The sequence below is a fragment of the Pseudocercospora fijiensis genome, assembly GCF_000340215.1.
Source record: "Pseudocercospora fijiensis CIRAD86 unplaced genomic scaffold MYCFIscaffold_20, whole genome shotgun sequence".
Taxonomy (NCBI): domain Eukaryota; kingdom Fungi; phylum Ascomycota; class Dothideomycetes; order Mycosphaerellales; family Mycosphaerellaceae; genus Pseudocercospora; species Pseudocercospora fijiensis.
The window spans coordinates 471,469-491,816 of NW_006921551.1; positions in this window are offsets into that span (position 1 = coordinate 471,469).

A 20,348-nucleotide genomic window follows, 5' to 3' on the forward strand; every position below is an offset into this window, starting at 1 on the left:
GTCTATCGTCGCGCTCGTATAGTGCCTATTCCCTCCTTATCGTATAACGACTAGTTTGCGTCTGCCCTAATTAAAGCCTAGGCCGATATCCGGGAGAAACTAGACGAGGATCGAAATATCGTTTACGATAGCTTAGCCTACGTATCTGCCCTCCCCCCCTAGATTTAGTAACTCTTTATCGACCTTTACGTCGTCTTACTCTATAAAGACGAAATATAGGCCGCTATCCGCCTCCCTAAAGAAGATAATAAGCCCTATACCGTAGAAGTTATCGCTATCGCTCGCCGAGCGTTCTCTTATACGATAAGGCATTATAGCGAAAGTAGCCCCTATTTTAACCTTACTAATTCCCGCAAGTAAGCCCTCGCTAACTTTTATAATATAATATAGAAGTCCGACTATTATAAACATTTTCGCTTTCGGCGCTATAAGACCCGCTCGAGCGAACTTAAATACGCCGACGCTATACTATACGCGCTAGTATATTTCATTCGTTATATCTCCCCTAAAGTTCTATTTTTCCCTTCTATAATATTGCCTACTAATAAACTTAACGACGACGTCGACGCCGAAGTCGCTAGTTAAGTAAGCGATAAAGTCGACGAAAAAGTCGACTATAGCCCTACCTAAGTAACGCCGACCGACGAATAGCGCGAACTCTAGAATAAACTTAGCGACCGCGTCTAAAGCGGTATTACCGAGACGGAAGAACTAGAACTATATCCTCTTATTTCCTAGTTATTACTCTCCCTATTCTAGTACCTAATTAGTAGTCGTCGGTTCTGCTCCCTACTCCTTAGCTACCTCGCCCTTTATACGGTATAACCGTATTCGGGCGCATAGCGGGAGCCGAACGACTTTAATTACTATCTCTCCGCTATTGTTTAGATAGGGCAACTCCTTATATTTAACTACTCCCGGCGTTATAACTAGGGCTTCGACCGCGACGACGAAGTTTTAGAGGCTATTAAGTATAAGATAGAGTTACTCTTTACGCGAGAGACCGCTATCCGAGAAATTGTCCGCTAGCGTAGTGCCCTCTTCGCCTTTACTAGCAACTATATGTCGACTAATTAGGCTATCTAGGCCGCCGACGGTAAATCCGTTTAATTTAGGGACGTCGTGCTACGAGTTATAGACCTAACTACCCTACTCGAGTATTGCTATCGATAGGCGTATAAGATCCTACGGCGCGACCTCCTTTTCGGACTTCTATATAACTCTATCCCCCTTACCGACCTTTATAACCGCTCTAAAGAAACTACTGTCTACTTTAGCTTCCTCTAGGATAAGCGTAATACTACTATCGTTAACCTAGCTCGGACGTTCGTTATTAACGCTATCGCTAGTAATCCGGCTCTATTGCATTTATACTTAGAGGCCGGTTTAGATACACTCCGCCTTAGCTCGGCAGTCGGCGCGTATAAGCATTGCGTCTAAGAGTTCCTTTAGCTACTTAGCGTCCTTATATTTATTAGTAGCGGTTAGCCTGCCCGCGAACCCGAATTCTTCTCGGCGACATAGCGTAATACTTAGTCGGTCCGCTCTATTACTATCCGAGATAGATGCGTTATAATTTACCTAACCTATACTAAGCTCCGCTAGAAGCTAAACAATAAACAAAACGTCCGCTTTCTGTTTAAGCTCGGCCGCCTACTTGTCGATTACCTTATATATATTTAACTATTTCGCGAGCTCTATTAGCATTAATCTAACCCCGGGTAGGTGCTTAGTCCTTTCCTCTAGTCTAAGGATAACCTCGTCTAGTCGGATAATACTATAACCCGATACCTTCGTCGATAGACCGTAGCCGCTAGCCTGCCCGCCTTTAGTATTAGCGAGTAGCGTTACTTCTCCGTCGCTATCGTTAAGAAATTCTTTAGTAAGTTCGTAGGCTTCGATTAATCGGACGCGGACGACGAAGACGACGAGGTCGACGATATAGAGGCAGCTATAGCTAGGTAGCGTAACTATAGTCTCTATACCGCTAATATTTTATATACTAACGCTAATCTATTCGCCGCGTCGTCTAACTTATAGGATAGCTTAATCTAAGGCGGGTACCGCGCGTCTCGTATCTAGTCGAACTTCCTCTAGCTTCCTACCGCTATTGCTCGCTACTAGGGGACCTAGCCGTCGCTAGGTAGCTCTATTAGCAACCTCTTAGCACTCGAGAATAGTAGTCTCGCCCCCGTCTTTACCCTCGATAAAGCCCTATAGTACGCGCGCGAAATTATATAAAACCCGCGGCTATAGTAGAAGAGCGAGGGTTAAGCGACCGCTATACGACAGATCCTCTCCCTTAAGGCCCGACTACTCGTCGTCCTCGGTACTAGCGCCGGTAAGAGTCTCCTCTTTATAGTTCCTTGCTATATAAAAGGTGCGCGGACTACCGTACTTATCCTTCCTCTAGTTACTCTACGAGTTAATATACTTACCCGACTTAAAGCCGCTAAAGTGTCCTACGTAGTATAGTAACTAGGAATAGAGCGCCCCGCTTCCCTTGTCCTAGTTAGCGCTAAGGCCGCCTACTCTACCTAATTTATTATATATATACGGCGTCTCGGGGTCTAGAACTAGCTCGATCGTATCTTCGTCGACAAGTACTATTTAACTATAACCGCGTTGCCGTATCGCTCTATCTTTCGCTAATTTAGCTATCTCGGGTCGATTAGTACCTAGGTCGTCTACCTAACCGCTACTCTGCTACTATTAATAGAACCTAAATTCCTATAGCGCAACGTTATCGCCTAGCCTATAATAGTACGGCGGAGTACTAATCGCGCTAATATTGCATATCGTGTTTCCTTATACTAGTAGGTATAGTTACTGCTTATAGCCGTGCGACTTATTAGGAAGCAACCTAGGGCGAGTATATTCGTACCTAGCGATCGCGTCCTAGTATTCGTATATAGTCTCGACTACGCCGAGTAGCTAGCGAGGGAAATTGATTGCCCGTACTTTACCGCCGCTAGTAGAACTACTAGCGAGAAAGAACAGCTACTCGACGCCTAGCTTAATAGCACCGACAATCTATTTCTTATCGCTACTCCTACGCTCGGCGAAGGATTCGACGTACTATATATCCGGGTTGTTGTCTACGTCGGCCTCCTACCCTTACTAACATTATTCGTATAATAGTCCGGTCGCGCTAGGCGAGATAGAAAGCTAGTACTATCTTACCTCCTACTACTAACCGAACTAACTATACTAGCAACGGTCGACTAGAGTAAGCTTAGCTTCGATTAATACCCTTACGTAGATAACGTTAGCTATATATAGTAGCGCGAGAGGCAAGCTATATAGCAATATACTCGCGTAGGTAAATGTTTGCGTCTAATTATATCTAATTACCTCGATAGTCCCTAATTCCGCTTAACGTACATATCTAACCTAGACGATAGTAACGAGCTCTACTAACGATATATATACCGACTAGTACCGCCTCTAACTTAGCCCGAAACGCCGTAGGCTTAGGCGATCCGTCGGTAGACCGCCTATTTCTAGCGCATCTAGCAAAACGAAGCTAGTAGTATAATATAGTTCGACCGCAACCTCGCCGTTATCTAATAACTGTATACTATTTGCCGCTTCGTTAATCCCCGCCTCCCTATATACTAATTCTCTTAATACCTACGCGCTAACTTCGTAGTTACGAAGAAGAGGTAAGCGCTCTAGACTAAGCCGATCGAGAGGTACTATGCCTGCTTCTACTACTATTTTCCTTTTACTATATGCTAGGAATATAGTAAGCAAACACGGAGTTGTTAACGGCTAGACGTTATATAGCTAGTCGCTATCGGCGTGTTCTAGTCGCTATAGATAGGTCCTACTTAGATCTAGGATAAATTCTAGCACTAATTTGAAACGCTAGAGGAATACCTCTAGTAGATAACTTAGAGCACTATATAGGATAGAGAAAAGGCTATCTAAGGTGTTCGTCTCTACGCTATCGCTATCGAGCACGTTCTAGCTAGGAACGTTAAACTAGATCCGGTACCCGCTAACAACTATATAGAGTAGGAATTCTAGACGCTAACTATTTCGCCGGCCGGAAAAAAAAACAATAATATACCGGTCGTACTATTTACTTTTCCGTCTAGCGAAATAGTCGGTACGTAGCTATATTATCGCTATATTAACTCGGCAGTTAGGCGGGAGTAATAGTCTCTAATCTACTAACGATATTATTGCACTAGTATCCTTATTAAATTAATAACGCTATAGCGTCGCTACGCTCGTACGCTATAGTATAAGATGTCTATCGACGTTAGAAGTAGAGTATATAACTAAACAGTTATAGCTAGCATTTACCTATATCGCTAGACCGTTTAAGTTAAATACGGATAGAGCGTAGTTAGTCGAGATCTAAAATATAAACTATCTATAAACCGAACTACTATTACTCGATATATTCTACTCTCTCTATCCTTACTCTAACCGCCTCCTCGTCGCCTTTCGCCTATATCGTATATTAACCTACTAACGACAATATACTAATAGTATCGTCGCCCTTCGTCGGAGTATTTCCGCCCGTAGACTTGTTATCTCTACTACTATCTCTATAATCTGTTCCTCTAGCACCTCTATACTTAGCTACTCCTTATTTATTGTTCGCCCGTATACTACCTAGCTAGCCGATAAATCTTCCTCTACGCTCCTCCTCCTACTTACCCCCTATTTATCGTAGCCTTCGCCTAGTCTGCCTATTCCCCCTTCGTTAACCTCTATTATACCCTTACTTAATCTACCTATTACTCTCTCGTTAACTTCTATTATGCCCTTACCTACTATTATATTACTACCTACCGGTGTACTATCTACCTAATCGCTAGGCCTATTAACCCGCGCCTACGTCGCTAACTTATCTAGTCGCTATTCCCCTATTTCTATCCTATAATAGTATATTTCCTATACAAATAAAAACGCTATATATTCTACGTAATGTAACTATTTCTCCTCCGCCGAGAAGCTCGCCTAGTTATACTATAGAAGTGGTAGCGGTCGCTCGTATAACTATCGTCGTGTTAATATTCTATCGCAATACTCGGCTATATTACCGGTCGCTAGCGCCGGCTCGGTATAACTCGCTAACATTTAGTAGTCGGCTATCTCGGTAGTCTTACTCGTATCTGCGCGACGGCTAGCCGTAGAGAGAAGTTTCGGAACAGCGACGTACTCGAGTAGTTTAGTAGGCGAAATCGGATAAAGGTAGGATACGGATAACCTCTAGAACCGACGTCCTCTTATATCTTTCCTCGCTATATATATTAGACTACCTACCGTATCGCTACTTTGTCTATTATTATAGCCGATCCTACCTTACGTCCTACTAGAACTATACGCAAACTCGATCAAATTTTACCGCACCGCTCGTACCTACGCGTCTGCCTCTACTTATCGTATGCTATTTCTTTTGCAATATGCTATTCGCCTACGTACTCTCTCTAGTATACTCGAATAGCGCGGTTATACCGCACCGTATTTCGATCTAGGCGTCGTATTTGAAATCCGCGTGTATAAGTTAGGTTTAATTTAATGTCTCCTCGTACGTCGTCGTATATTATCTATCGTAATCTCTTATGTTCCCTCTAGCCCTTGCTATTACTTAGGGATCGAGCGCTAATACTATAGCTCTCTCGCCTCGCATTTATACGTACTATCGACGGTAGCTAATAAAGTGCTACTTACCCGGGTTATTTCTTACTACCGGCATCTGCTTTATACCTATTATCCTAGCGAGTGTACTAATACTCCGACCGATCGACGTACTAGCTTAGTTTCTATACTATCGCACTAACTATAGGCCTCCTCTAGTAGTTAGGTTAGATCTCGCTAGTAGAGGATATACTCGGTCAAGTCGGATTATACCCTATATAACTTAACGTAGGTATACTTGCTAGACAATCTACCGGTTTTTCCCTATCTCGCGATACCCGTATTAAAATACTAGAACCTATCGGTAAAGGAGTCGGCTAGATCGAGTATTATTAGACATAAGCTATTTATAGAGATCTTATACGTTAACCTGCTTATATATATAGTATAGTCGATACTGCGCCGTAGTGCCGCTAAACATCGCTAGCTACGTATAGGAGGTAAATGTATATAGTTATAGTGCTACCCGAATTTCTATATCTAGCACTTCTATCGCACGAGACTTAGGCGTTATATAACCTAGGGCTAATCTACTAAACGACGATTAGATACGAACCGGTTTACTAGGCGGCAAACTATATTGTCTATATTACTTTTGCTAGCTAGCAAAATAGTTAGCACTCTCGCATTGTAATTGCGGTTATAGTAGATGCGTCTACTAGCTACAGGTCGCAGTATAGCAACGCTACTAAGGCTCGAACCCTAATTACGCTATCTATCCCTAGATATAGCTCGACTATTATACCTCGCCGACTAGATTTTATCGCATATCGTCTATTAGGACGTCCGGTATACTATCTATGCCGTTATCGCAGCCTTAGCTATCTTAGTCTAGTATATTCTTGCTTACCTAGTAGTCTACTATTATCTAATCCGGCTATTATCGAAGCAATCCGATATATCCTTACGTTATAATACTAACGGACCCGTATGCGGACTTGTTAGGCTATATACTAGTTTATATATAGTTATTATATATGCAATAAAATACTACGATTAACTCGGTTAGTATTCGGTTCTTAAAACTGTTAACTCGTAATATCGTAGAATAGATAGCGGTTAGTTCGTCTACCCGGGATATACGTCCGAAATTATAGTATATTTTCGAACGACTACAATTCTCGAAAACTGATTTCTCCCCCGATCGATTAGATAACAACGCCCTAATCTAACGACATCTTTTATTATTTATCTACCTAAATATAAACCTACTATAACCGAGACAGTCCGAGCAAATTAGTAACCTTACCGCCGCTAAGATTTACCCTAATCGTTACTAACCCTCGGGTCTAGCTTACTTATATATTACGCTCCGTATACTAACGGCGTTTTCTAGGGCAGGTTTTATAGGTTACCTCCTCCTACTACCGTATATTATATAGTAAATTATTGATAGTATAATGCTAACTGTTTTGCCGCCTAGCAAACTGCCGGGCTATTGTCTATTTTCCTAGCCGGCAAAACGGTTAGTACTCTTATATAGTTGCATTTATTATCCTATAGTTTAACGGGTTAGGGAAATACGAGGCGGTCTATATTGCTTAACTACTATATCTACTTAGAGACGGTAGCATACATACATCGAATGCATTACGTATGCTATACTTAGTATAGGCTTATATATGCTCTAGCCTATCGATATATTATAGTTGCCCCGCCTAGAATAGATCTATCGTCTCTAGCATTTCCGAGACACTGCCCCGCGTAGCCTCGAGCTATGCGGCTACTCCGATACGTATACTGTCTCGTATTCTCTAGCCTTCCTCCTATACTGTACTTACTATTCGATTAGCGTTAGATATCCCGTCTAATAATAAAGGTATATACTCGTCGCGAATGTAGTCGATTAAATCTTTACCCTTAAACTCAAGTTCTAGGATCTCCTTTACCTCCCCTAATGCTTTATCGAGGTTAGCTATACTATATACGTCTAGTAGCTTACGGCATGCTGCCTCTAGAACCGGAATTACCTTAATAGTAAGATCTACTAAATCCTATTATATAGGTAGCTATACTGCTCGGCGTAGTAATCGGATACTATTTACTATTAATAAGTAGTCTAGGTACTATTTCGCCTAGTATAGGATCGCGTCGGGAAAGTACTCCTGCTATACGCTCTTAATTAATGTTGTCGTCGTCGTATAGAGTATTAATAGCAAATCGTCTAGATATATATCTAGCAGTATTAACTTTATATACTACGCGGCTAGACAATACCTATTTACGGTCGGGCAGTCTATTCGTATTACTGCTATCGTAACCGCTATCCTATCGATAATAAAGCCTACTAGACATATACGGTACCTACTACTATCCGGTTTTACGAATGTATTATCTACGATTAACGTCCTATCGCCCTTAGTATATAGCTCTAAAAGCTCGGGATAGGCGACGACTAGGTACTTAAACCTATCCTTTACCGTCTCCGGTTGCATATAAAAGCCCGCGTATCTTAGCATATTTAGTTCTATACCCGCGGTCGAATAGTCCGGCCGTTTGATTTTCTTTATCTCTAGTAGCTACGAGATATCCTCGATAACCTTATCCGCTTGTTTTTTATTTAACCCCGCGTACCGATATACTAACCTAGCTACTGCTTTATATACTTCTATCGAACGACCCCGGGTATACATTATTATAAACTGTATCCTAATTCGCTAGTACGCCTCCCGCGTACTATACTACTCTAGGTCTACTCGGTCGCTCTCGCTATAGTTGTAACGCGTATTAGATTAGTCTATTATCTACTTGCCCGGGATCTATTTGTACCTCCCCTCGGCCCCTATTATCTCTATAATCCCTCGCTATAGACACGCATCTTCTCTATCTCTACCGTCGCCGTACCGGTACGTTATATGAGTTTGTTAACCTAATATATTAATATCGCACTTGCTTTTTATAATGCTAAATCCCCTCCGCTTCGCCTATCTATATATAAACTATTCGGCCGCCTAGAATAACGGGAATTAATGCCCGTAGATCCGATCTAGTAGCCTATACGCCCCTATTAGACGCTCGTATCGCGCCCTAGTATTATCTGTCCTACTATCCTTACCGCGAACTCGTACTAGAGCGCCGGGCAATCTTGCAATTATTAGATGTCGCTAGATAGCGGCGCTCCTCTCGCGATATATCTCCCCTAATAACTTCTCTCGCCCTCTTACGCCTCTGCCTAAGCGCTAACGATCCTATTCGCGAACGGCGTATTCGATATCGAGTAGCGTAAAGTAGTCGTCGGTTACACTCCCTAATAGGAACTACGACAGACTTATTGTCGCTTCTAGCGCAACTACCCGATTGTCGCGTATAACTACTATACGGTATAGACGATCTATACTACTATATCTAATACTTACTCGGCTAAGGGGAAACTCTATCCCCCCCCCTATAAACGGAATCGGCCTCGCTATTAAACTTAAAGACTAGTTATATCCCTTTCCCCTTCTATAGCGCGCAACTTATACCGTATCTATATATCTACGCTACTATCCGCCCTAATAGATACATCCTTACCTAAACTACCTATTATAGGAGATTACTATATCCTATACGTATATCTATCTCGCGCGTATAATACTCGGTCGAAGACTCGACCCTCTCTTCTATCTTTATCCTATCTCGCCCGTTTCTACGTAGTATATCTCCTATAGCTTATTGTATATATTAACTAACAATACGGCCGGTACTATTGCGTACTATTGCGCCGACCGCCCTATACCTACTAACGCGCCCTATAATCTCGTAATTAATAATACTAACTATTATTCTACCTAGCAAAACGGCTAGCATTGCCTTAGGTACCTGCTACCGCGCCTACGTAGCTCGATATCGCCTTTACGTCTACCCTTTACTTAGGCTGAGTTTGACCGTATATTAGCGTATTTCGGCGGACTTTACTTTACGGTATTAACTAAGGCGGCGAACGAAGCGTAGTCCCGACCTTACTATACAAATTAGCTACGTCGCCTAGGAGGACTCTTTTATACGCATATTAGCAGAGTAAACCGCTAGTCTACCGGTCTTGCCCCGAGCGCTATTAACGTACTAATATAGGTCTCTTCTCGGCCGCTAACTCTCTCTACTTTATAATCTACTTCTACTACTAGCGACCTATACTCGTCTATCTATTCCTTCGGCCGGCAAACTAGTCTATAGCCCTATACGCATATCCTACGCTACCGTACTATACTACGCTACGACTACCTACTAAGCTCCCTACTACGTCCGATTATCGCTATAGTAGACTATACCGATAGTGCCGCCGTCGCGCCCTTTAAGGCCGAACTCCGTCGTCTCTATATTAACAAAAACCGCTAGCTGTTTTTCTACGCCTACTTAATTAATAAAGAGATCGAACACTGCCGCGGTCGAATGTTAAGCTTCTCTTAGCTCGACCTCGACGGCTATTCCGAAAAGCTCCGCTAACTCCGACTGCGTAAGCTCGCGATCTTCCTAGTTAGCATCGGCTATACTAGATTTTAAAGGGACTATACTTGGTACATTTAGAGATATTAGCCTCGTATACTAGCGATAGAGCCGTAGAAGTTAAGGTCGGAATCGTCTCTATATAGCTCTGCTACGATAATTAGCATTTATTTAGTTACTCTATATAGAACTAGGCGTAGGGAAGCCTACGTACGCCCCTAGGTTACCTATTATACTATACTCTCGACGGCGGATTAATACGGACGTACGTAGTATTACAGACTATGCCGTAGCTTATACTACTGCAGTTCTATACTATCTAGCTCTCTATTACTCTTATCCTTATATAACGATTTAATTTACATATCTGCTATCTTATCCTTTCCTATACTATACGTACTAACATCTCCCGTAATCGTCGACTATTTTGCCGGCTAGCAAAGTCTATCGTTCCTATAGCCGCTATAGTTACCTTATATTCTGTCTAGCTATACGTATCTACTATTGCCTCCGCCGGTAGAACGGTCGACTATGCCTTAGGTATCTATTAGCTCGGTACGCTAGTCGTTACCCGACTTTATACCTTTTACTTAGATTAAGTTTAATACTATACTAGCGTGTTTCGGTAGACTTTACCTCTTAGCCTCGACTAAAGCGGCGAACGAAGCGCAATCCTAACCTCGCTATATAAATTCGCTACGTCGCTTAGGACGACCTTTTTGTACGCGCCTTAGTAAAGTAAACCGCTAGTCTACTAGTCTTAGCCTAAGCGCCTATACTGCGCTAATTTATATCTCCTTCTACTCCTCGACTTCTCTTCTACCTTACTACCTACTTCTACTACCGCCTACTCTACTTGCCTAGCAACTTTTCTACCTAGCAAATTAGTCTGCAGTTATACTACTACTATATCCGTATATATACTATAAACTATATACGTCGTCGCCTCCGATTACTACTATAGCAAAGGTCGCTAACGATAATACCGCAGATAGTACGCTAGGCCGATCCCGCGTAGATTAATAAGCCGTAGCTATCTTCTATAATCGCTACTACAAACACTTTAACATTATACGTAATTACTTTATCGACCTAGTCTAATTCGTATCCTAGGCGAGCGCTCGCCCCTATTATACTACTATACGCCGTAAGCTCGTTAGGACCGTATATAATGTATTCCGTAGCATTTATTTCTTATCCCGCCTCTACGTACGTCCTCCCTTCGATAGTGCCCTACTATAAGTTAGCTACGCTATAGACTACTTTGCCGGCCGGCAAATAGTTAGCGACATCTATTGCCTTTACTAGCTAGTAAAGCGGTCTATAGTCGACGAAACTATATACTACCCGACTAACTAGCGTATAGTACTCGATTATTAGCGAATACGTAGGACTCTATCTAGCGGTACCCTAAAGTTACTATATCTATTCCTATACTAGAGTATCGCGTCTACTAGCTTATATAACTAGTCGCCCCGTCCTATCGGTTTACGGTAGTCTTGTCGCTTATCTATATATATATTATCCTATAGTCTTCTAAAGTTAGGTTTACCGTCGACGTAGACTTATTCGCCTACGACGCGCTCTATCTGCTACTAGGCATATATCGGATCCCGTACGTTACCCTAGACTATATATCTATGTATTAGAGCACCGTCGCCTATAGATCCTTTAAAGACGATCCGGACGTAAAGGCGATTATCTATTACTCTTATAGCCGCGCTCGCCTAGCTATATTATACGTTGCTACTATAACCGATATCTCCGCTATCGCCTAGAAACGCTTATAGAACTAGCCGTCGGCGCCTAGGACTTAGCGTCTAGTATACTATCTATATCGCATCGATCCCGCCTACTATTATCTCGAGCTAGACTTGCCCTGCCTACTCTCTACTCGTCTGTCTACGGCTCTTATACTAGAGCGTATCTTTAGTAACGACGAGATTAAGCGCATTCGCAGTCGTACCTTTAAACCGCAATCTACTAAGATACAGTCTATCTAGGCCTAAATAAAGTACTAATTAACATCCTAGAGGGCTCTACTCGCGCGTCCCGGGCTTTAATATAGTCTCCGCGAGATCGACGTACGAGTTCTTTATCGGCGTACCTCTATTCCTCTCGGTAGACAGACGATACGCTTAGATATTATTAGTCCTATAGCATATTATGTCGTATGTTACGCGAATAACTATATTTAACTACACTGTCTACGAATTCCTACGTGCCCTATTCCCTGCCTTCGTTCGACTAACCCGCCTTAATGCTCGTCTTACGCTACGTAATACGCTAGCCTACGGCACTTAGCTACTAATAGTGTTGCCTACTAGGAAATTATCGCGTCCTCGTAACGCCTCGCCCTCTATTGCCCGCTATTTTTTACTAATACTAACCGCAATCCCGTATAGCAAAATAGACGCGCCTGTATTCTGTATCTATTAGCCTAGTATACCTTATACTACTTTACTTTACCTTACCTCCTACCCTACTTGTATTAAGTTTAATCGTATACTACCCCGTTTTCGGTAGACTTTACTTCTCGGCCTTAACTAAGGCGGCGAACGAAACACAATCCCGGCCTGTCTATATAAATTAGCTGCGTCGCTCGGGATAACTCTTTTACGTAGCCTTTAGTTAAGTCGACTACGTTGCTATTTAACGTATACGCGCCTGCGGCCCGTACGTTAGTCCGAGCGCCTACGCGCTATCTATTTATATTTCTCTTCTTCCGTATCTTCCCTACTTTTCTATCTACTACTACTACTACTACTTCAACTACTACTACTACTACTTCTACCGTCCGTCGTTATTTTCTAGTCGGCAAAGTAGTCTGCAATCGAATTAGTACTACCTAGGCGATACCTAAGGACGTTTCTAAGTTAAACATAGCGGACGACCCCGAAGTACTAGCTCTAGGCCCTCTACGTCTGTCTAGGCGTCTACCCTCTCCGGTTATTAGTCCTCTTATGCCTAGCGACGTATACAAATTCGTGCGCGACGAAAAGGCCTTTCTTAGCGAGACTAGGTCGACCCGAGTAGATAACACTTATAACTACTAGCGAACTATACGCGTAATAGACGACCTAACGAATGTCCTTTATAAGTAGCATAAGACGTACGACGTATATAAGATTAACGATTAGGATCCGGTACTATAGCGAGCCTTTCTACGAGATATTAGTAATAGTGTCGATATAACTTTTTCGACTTCGGATACTATTAATCCCGCTAATATAAATATCTCCCGAGTAAGCGTAAGAGCACTGTCTAGGCTAATACTAGCTAGCTATAGCTTGCGCCCTAGCCCGATGCCCCGTTCCCTATTACCGACGCCTAGCGTACGTTATACGCTAGTATACTCGATACCCTATAGTACTATCGCTCTAGGTATACGGCTACGCCTCTATTATTTAACGAAGCCTATACGGCAATAAACATCGACGTTACCGTACTCCTAGACGGCGAGATCGATAAAGTTAGTAAATGCCTATATCGTATTACGTTTCGCGGACTCCGTCTTACGATATAGCAACTATAGGCTATTATATAGATCGTCGAAATGTAGAAATTACCTATATAGGGCGCTATTCTCGCCGACGATACCGGTACTAGCAAGACTATCTCTATCCTCTACGCCGCTATAGCTTAGTCCGAGTATATCGAAGAATAGCGTATCGTATATTAAGGTAAGAAATGTTAATCCTAACGTATAGATTATTTTACCGGCCGGTAAACATACGTCTAGATATCTATTTGCCGGCCGGTAAAACGGTCTATATATATACTTATCTCCTACTAACTATCGTCGTAGCTGCACTCGACTACGCCTATATAGAGCGAGGTATCGTACTAGACTCTATCTTCGGCTATTGCGTCCTATTCTATAATATACCGACTATTCCCGACGACGACCCGCGCGACCTACTTATAATAGTAGTCGATACTTTCCTCGACTAGCGATTCGGCGTTAGTAGCCGCTAGACGCTCTAGCGTAGGATACTCGATTGCCTAGAGTGCGAAGCCGACGGTGTTTGTCTAGGCCCTCTTAAAGAGGACATTAACGCGTAGAAGTCGACTATCGCCGAATTACGTACCGACCTAGATAAGACTTATACGACGCTTTACCGCTACGCTCCTATCTACTAAATCGGGACCGCCGCGACGATTAATACCTAGCGCGATGCCTATAACCGGTACTTTAGTCCTAATCCTAACTATACTCGCTATGTCTACGTCGCTGCTCTCGTCGCGCTTAACGGCGAGTCTCGCTATCCTATCTATATTATCCGGCGTTACCTAAATGTACCCGACGGCCTAGGACTTGTCGAATATATCGCATCCCTTTCGGACTACGATCTATAGACTACTCGTACGCTTATTATCTCTACTCGCGAGGCCTTTGTTTAGGAGACACTTATATCCGGCCCGGCGTACCGTAAGCGATATAACCGCCTAGCTTAGTTTTAGGATCGGCTGCAGCTATATTAGTAGAAGGACGAATTGTAACTACGGAATCTTAAGGTAGTCGATTATCGAATAGAGCGTAGAGACCGTACTAATAACACTATTAGAGAACTCTAGATTGCCCGTAATACTTAATTATACGATAAGTATCGATCCGATAATACGTTTCGTCTCGCTAACTTACGCGCTACGTATCTGTCTATTGTTATATATAACGAGGTATACTACTTCCGGGCGTAGTTCTCTCTCTAAACGGACGCTATATAGAATCTCTTTAACAACGCGTATATAGTAGCCGTGTTTGCTATAGCGACTCTATTAGCTACCGATCTTAACGACTTCGCTATACTTACTCGGTTTCTATTCCGTCGTATCCTTAAACTATAGGACGCCCGAGATCGGACCGACCTTATCTTTAGATTTTCGGACGTTACTAATGCCGTTGTATACTATAGCCGTTTCTAACGCGACTATAGCCTCCGATAGAGCGCTATTCCCGAAGACCTACGAATCTATCGTATAGCTCTACTATCTCGCTACGTCTATACTAGCGCTATATACTTTCGCGATATCGTCCTCTAAATACTTAACCCTAAAGCCCTACGTAGGCCTCTCGACGACGATAACTAGATATATCTAACGATATTCGCCTTTAGCCTCTACGTCCTCCGACGCTCTAAGGGAAACTAACTTAAGATTCGCGACTATACTATAACCTTAGGGGACGATATTCCCCTATAGTAAGTCGTTAACGTCGAGGTATAATATACTCCTATTTCCTAGGTAGAATACCGCGCCGCTTGCTATCGCTTCGCTAAGCGTATCGATAAGCTAGACCGCGGTATTAAGCGCCCCTCTACTACGCTAACTTACTAGGTACTGTTTCGCTAGCTTAGTCTCCGTACCGCCTATCCTCTCCTCGCCGCTATCGCCGACCGAAGGCTAACCTCCTCTACGCTAACTCTTTAATCCCTATAAGTCTATTACGCCGTAGACTATTTTACTAGCTAGCGAAAACTAGTAGACATATACGACTATTTCGCTAGCTAGCAAAGTAGTCTATAGTCTAACCGTCCGCCGCTACTTTCTCGCTAATATAACTCTAGCGCCTTATATTAGATAACTATATAGGACTTCTTCTAGTTCTATATAAAGGGCTCTACGCCCCTTCCCGCCCTAAGCCGTCGCGTAGATCGACTCGTCTATCTAGTCCGCCTATCTCCGAAGTACCTAGCGATACTATAGCTCGTCTATATATATATTATCTAGCTTTCGTCTAAGGTAGTATTCTAAGTCGAAGAGCTACTTAATTACTAACTCCTCGACCTCGTATTAGAGTTGTATTAGATCCGATACTCTACTATCTATACCGGTATAACGTACGCCGAGCGCGCTACCGCCGAGGATGCCTTTAATAATAATCCCCGAACCTAGGCTATTATCCTATCCTCGCGTACTAATACGGAGTCTATTAATCTATATTACGGTATATACGTATAGTGTATCGTAGATATTATCGACTTTAGTAAGAAGAACTCGATCGTTAATTATTATACTCGCGTAGGATAGACTTACGCCGTTATAGTGTTCGAATTAAGCCTCGTCGACACTATCGACTCGCGCTACTAGTAGACCTTCTATCTCGACATTTAGGAGCGGCTTACTATAGTAGTCTTACCGCCCGACCGGCTTATAGATAAAGAGATCTACCGTATCTAGTTAGACGAGATCGTACGAGCCCGTAGTACTACCGGTGCGCCCCCTATAACCTAATTCCGTAAACACGCTAATACTAATATTAGATAGCGTATAGCCGACGCCTATATATGTAAGTCCTACGGCATTCGCTACTAGATATTAGATGCTACGTAGGGCTATATCTCCGATCCGACTTATAAGAATCTCGTTCCGGTCGAAGCTATCTTTCGCCTATTACTCGGTAGTACGATAGCGGGAGAAGTCGCTACTATCGTCGACCGCTAGTAGCCTACGCTAGATAACTTCCTTTAGGCCGATAAGCGTAACCTAGACCGTACGGGAGGATGCGACTACGAGTATCTAAAGTACGCTATAGCGTAATATCTATACTACGACGACGTTACTAAGGATACCCGTCCGATTCGACTTATATAGTATCTTTACTATTTCGCTACCGAGGCCCTCGCTATAGGTTAATACGACTCTACTATTATTCCTAATTAGTATAGTAAGTCGTACCGTACGTTGTTATCTATTTCGCCGTCTAGTATAGTAGTTGTTACCTCTATTGCTAGTCGAATTACTAACACCCTTTATAGTATATCTTAAGTACGTTTAGCGGCGTACTCCTAACTACGACGCCGATTTTGCCCGGGCTGTATAAAATATCGGCTACTACGCTCCTACTCTTACGCCCTTTATCTAAAGATTTCGGAGTTTTACCGGTCCCTTCGATAATTATAATAATAATAGTAACTATAGAGTTGCTACTCCCTCCCTTAGAACGCCGTCTAACTACGAACCTAACTATATAGATATATAGCTATACTTACTAGGTAGTTAGGCTAGCTCTCCTATTCGCCCTAACTCTAGCGACTCTATCGGAGATACTAGCGCTATAGACAAGCTAACCCTACGCGCTCGTTACTTAACTAAGCGATCTCTTACTCTACTAGTCGCTTTGTATCCTCGCCTAGCCGACGATATATTAGCTTATACTAAGCGCGTTAAGCTAGCGGCCGGCGCCTCGTCTATAGTACTAGTCGAGAGTAGCGACGCCGAGGATACCGAGTAAGGCGTAGGTATATACGTACGGGCCCTATATATAGAGAGTAGATAGTAATATAGATCTCCTCGAGTAGGCCTCTACGGGACGACTAGCAAGAACGCGCATCCTAGGCGTTAGGTCCTATAGGTTATCGACTAGGCGCGCGTATAAATAGTCTAGTCTATATACTAAATACTAGCCGATTGAGTAGAGCAATTTCCTATCGTATCTCTAGCCTTTTCTATAGTTTTTCCTCCTACCTATATATAGTCTACCTAGTCGGCACTTGTAATATATGCTATTAATACAACCGAATTGTAGTAGCCGTTACGCGTAGATCTAGAATCTATATAACCGACTCCGAACTGCTATTATCCGCGAGGCCCTACCGCTATTGTCTAACCCGCCTACCCCTTCGTTATACTTTACGTACGCGTAATACAATCGCCGAGTATCTATAGCAACGATAGAGAGTCTTTCCCTACCGCTCGGGCATTTTATCTACCTATCTTCCCGCCTCTACCGATATTATATATTTCCCGCTACCTAGTTATTATATCTTGCTTATAAGATACGCCGTCTATAGGATTATACGGGCGGGTATAATAGAAGACACGTCTATAGATATACGTCTAAGCTAGGTCTTATATTCCGCTATTATCTCCCCTAGGTTTAGGATACTATCGGTCTATCTCTACTACGATACCCCCTCTTATTAGTCGCTAACTATTTTGCTAGCTAGGGAAAAAATAGTTAAAAGGGTTTATACAGCGGCGTCTCTAATAAGCACTCTATCGGTTACTAACCCGTCTTAACCGGATATACTCTCGCGGCGACGGTTAACTACTTTTCCGGCTAGTAAAGTCGTTAGTATTGCCTTAGTTATATTTCGTCTTGCCGCGCCTGCTCTAGTTAGACTTTACTTTACTTCCTTCTACGCCTCGTACCTACCGCGTACGCAAAGTCTACGTATATATTGCGTTACTATCGTATACCGCTTCGTCGTCGTTCGGCTACCTTCTATAGCCCTACTTCGCGCGCAACCTCGCCTATATCGTAGACAGAGATATACGACTTCGATATACTATATAAAATTATATAGGCGACGTAAGCGGTCCGTCTAGTATAGGATCTCGGTAAGGTAACGGCGTCGCTTCGGCTTTACTTTATTCCTTCCTCTTAGATTAGGTTCTAAACCCTATACTAGCGCGTTTTAGCGGACTTTACCTATTAGCCTTAACTAACATACCGAACGAAAGGCGGTCCTAACTTTACTATATAAATTAGCTATATCGCTCGGGACGTCTCTTTTATACGCGCGTTAGTAAAGTAAACCGCCCTATATGTTTGCGCTATCTACGCGGCCCGCCGTATAAACGGTTAGAGGTCCGAGCGCTAATACTAGTATATACCTTTCTACTATCGCCCTAACTTCTTCTACTTTATAATCTACTCCTACTACTACCGCCTTCCCCGTCTACCTGCCTCCGTCTCGTTTCTCTATCCGGCAAACTAGTCTATACTCCTATTTTCTCCGCCCGGCAAACCGATCTATATCTACGAGCTACTCTTCTAGCTAGTCCGAACGGTAAATAACGGCTAGTGCGCTATATACCGACGGCGATTATAAATCCGAACTAGAAGTTCGTGCCGAATAGCCTAGTAACGCCGAAGAAGCGTAAGAAGACGGTTACTACTAACGCGAACGCTACCGAGTCGTCGCTAACTCTCCCTACGAGAATAAAGGGCAAGAGCGCTAAGGCTATATAGAATGTACTAGCTACTCCTCCTACGCCGGGTATACCCGCCTAGCCTAAGCCTAAGCCTAAGGTACCTAAGGCACCTAAGGTAGCAACCGTACTACTATAGTTTAGCCTAACTACGAATAAGAAGTAGGCACTATACGAGGCTATACGTAAAGCTAGAAGAGAGGCGCTTAGAACGTTCCTAGTAAACGGTACGCGAGTTCCCGTCTAGGCCGATTGCGGTATATACCTTCTCGGCTTCCTAGGGTCCGGTTTAGAGAAGAATAGATATATTCTCTTATTCCTAAACTTCCCTTATTAGGATCTATGCAAAGGGTTCCTTTAGGCTATATCGCAGTCGGTAGGTCGGTAGTATTAGAACAACGGTAGATATTAGGTAAGTTCCGTCCTACGCTATATACTTAGACTAATATACTAACTGTTTTGCCGGCTAGCAAACCCGCTATACCGAAGTTAGACTTTGCCGGCCGGCGAAATAGTTAGCGGTTTAGTCCTCGTAGTTATATGTCCCTTCTAGTTAACGCTAACATTATTATATAGAACCTATTTAGTTTACGCGATAGCAACGACGACCTACCTAAGGAAGACTAGCTACCGGGCAACTCGAATAATTTAGTCCCGACGAAGACTATTCTCGAGTATATCTTCGCTATACCCGATAATACTTTTACTATCGACGATCTTATAGTAGAGGATATACCTAACGATATCCGCTTCCTATATTCGAAGCCGAGACTACGCCTCGCCGTCTATTTCTTACGTATAGCCTACCTAGTACGAATAGTCGCCGAGATATACGAAGACTACGCGTACGTACTCGAAGTACCTCCGGAGATTCCCCCCGAATACCGAAAGGTAGCTAAGAGCATTTAAGGCTAGGAGGTTGACGGAAATGTCCTCTTTCGCCTTATATTACTAGTCTAATACTAGTATACTAAGGTTCGTAAGAATAAGGAAGCAGGGGGTATAGCGTACGTATTTAAGAAGGATTTCTACGGTAGAGCTAACGCGGAGCCTATCGTATACGGAGTCCCCGGCACTACGATATTTAATACCGTAGAGTAGGCCCGAGACTAAAAACTAGCCGATAACGAAGCTCGCTAGGCTCTAGCCGACGTCGAATCCGAATTCTTTACTAATATAAAACGCACTATTCTCCGTTCGGCCTAAGAGCATAATAATACTATCTAATACCTCTCGGGTATACGCTATAACCTATTCGCGGGCAAGACTACTAACCTTAATACCCGCGATCTAGATACGTAGGATTAGACTATACGCGACGAATATAT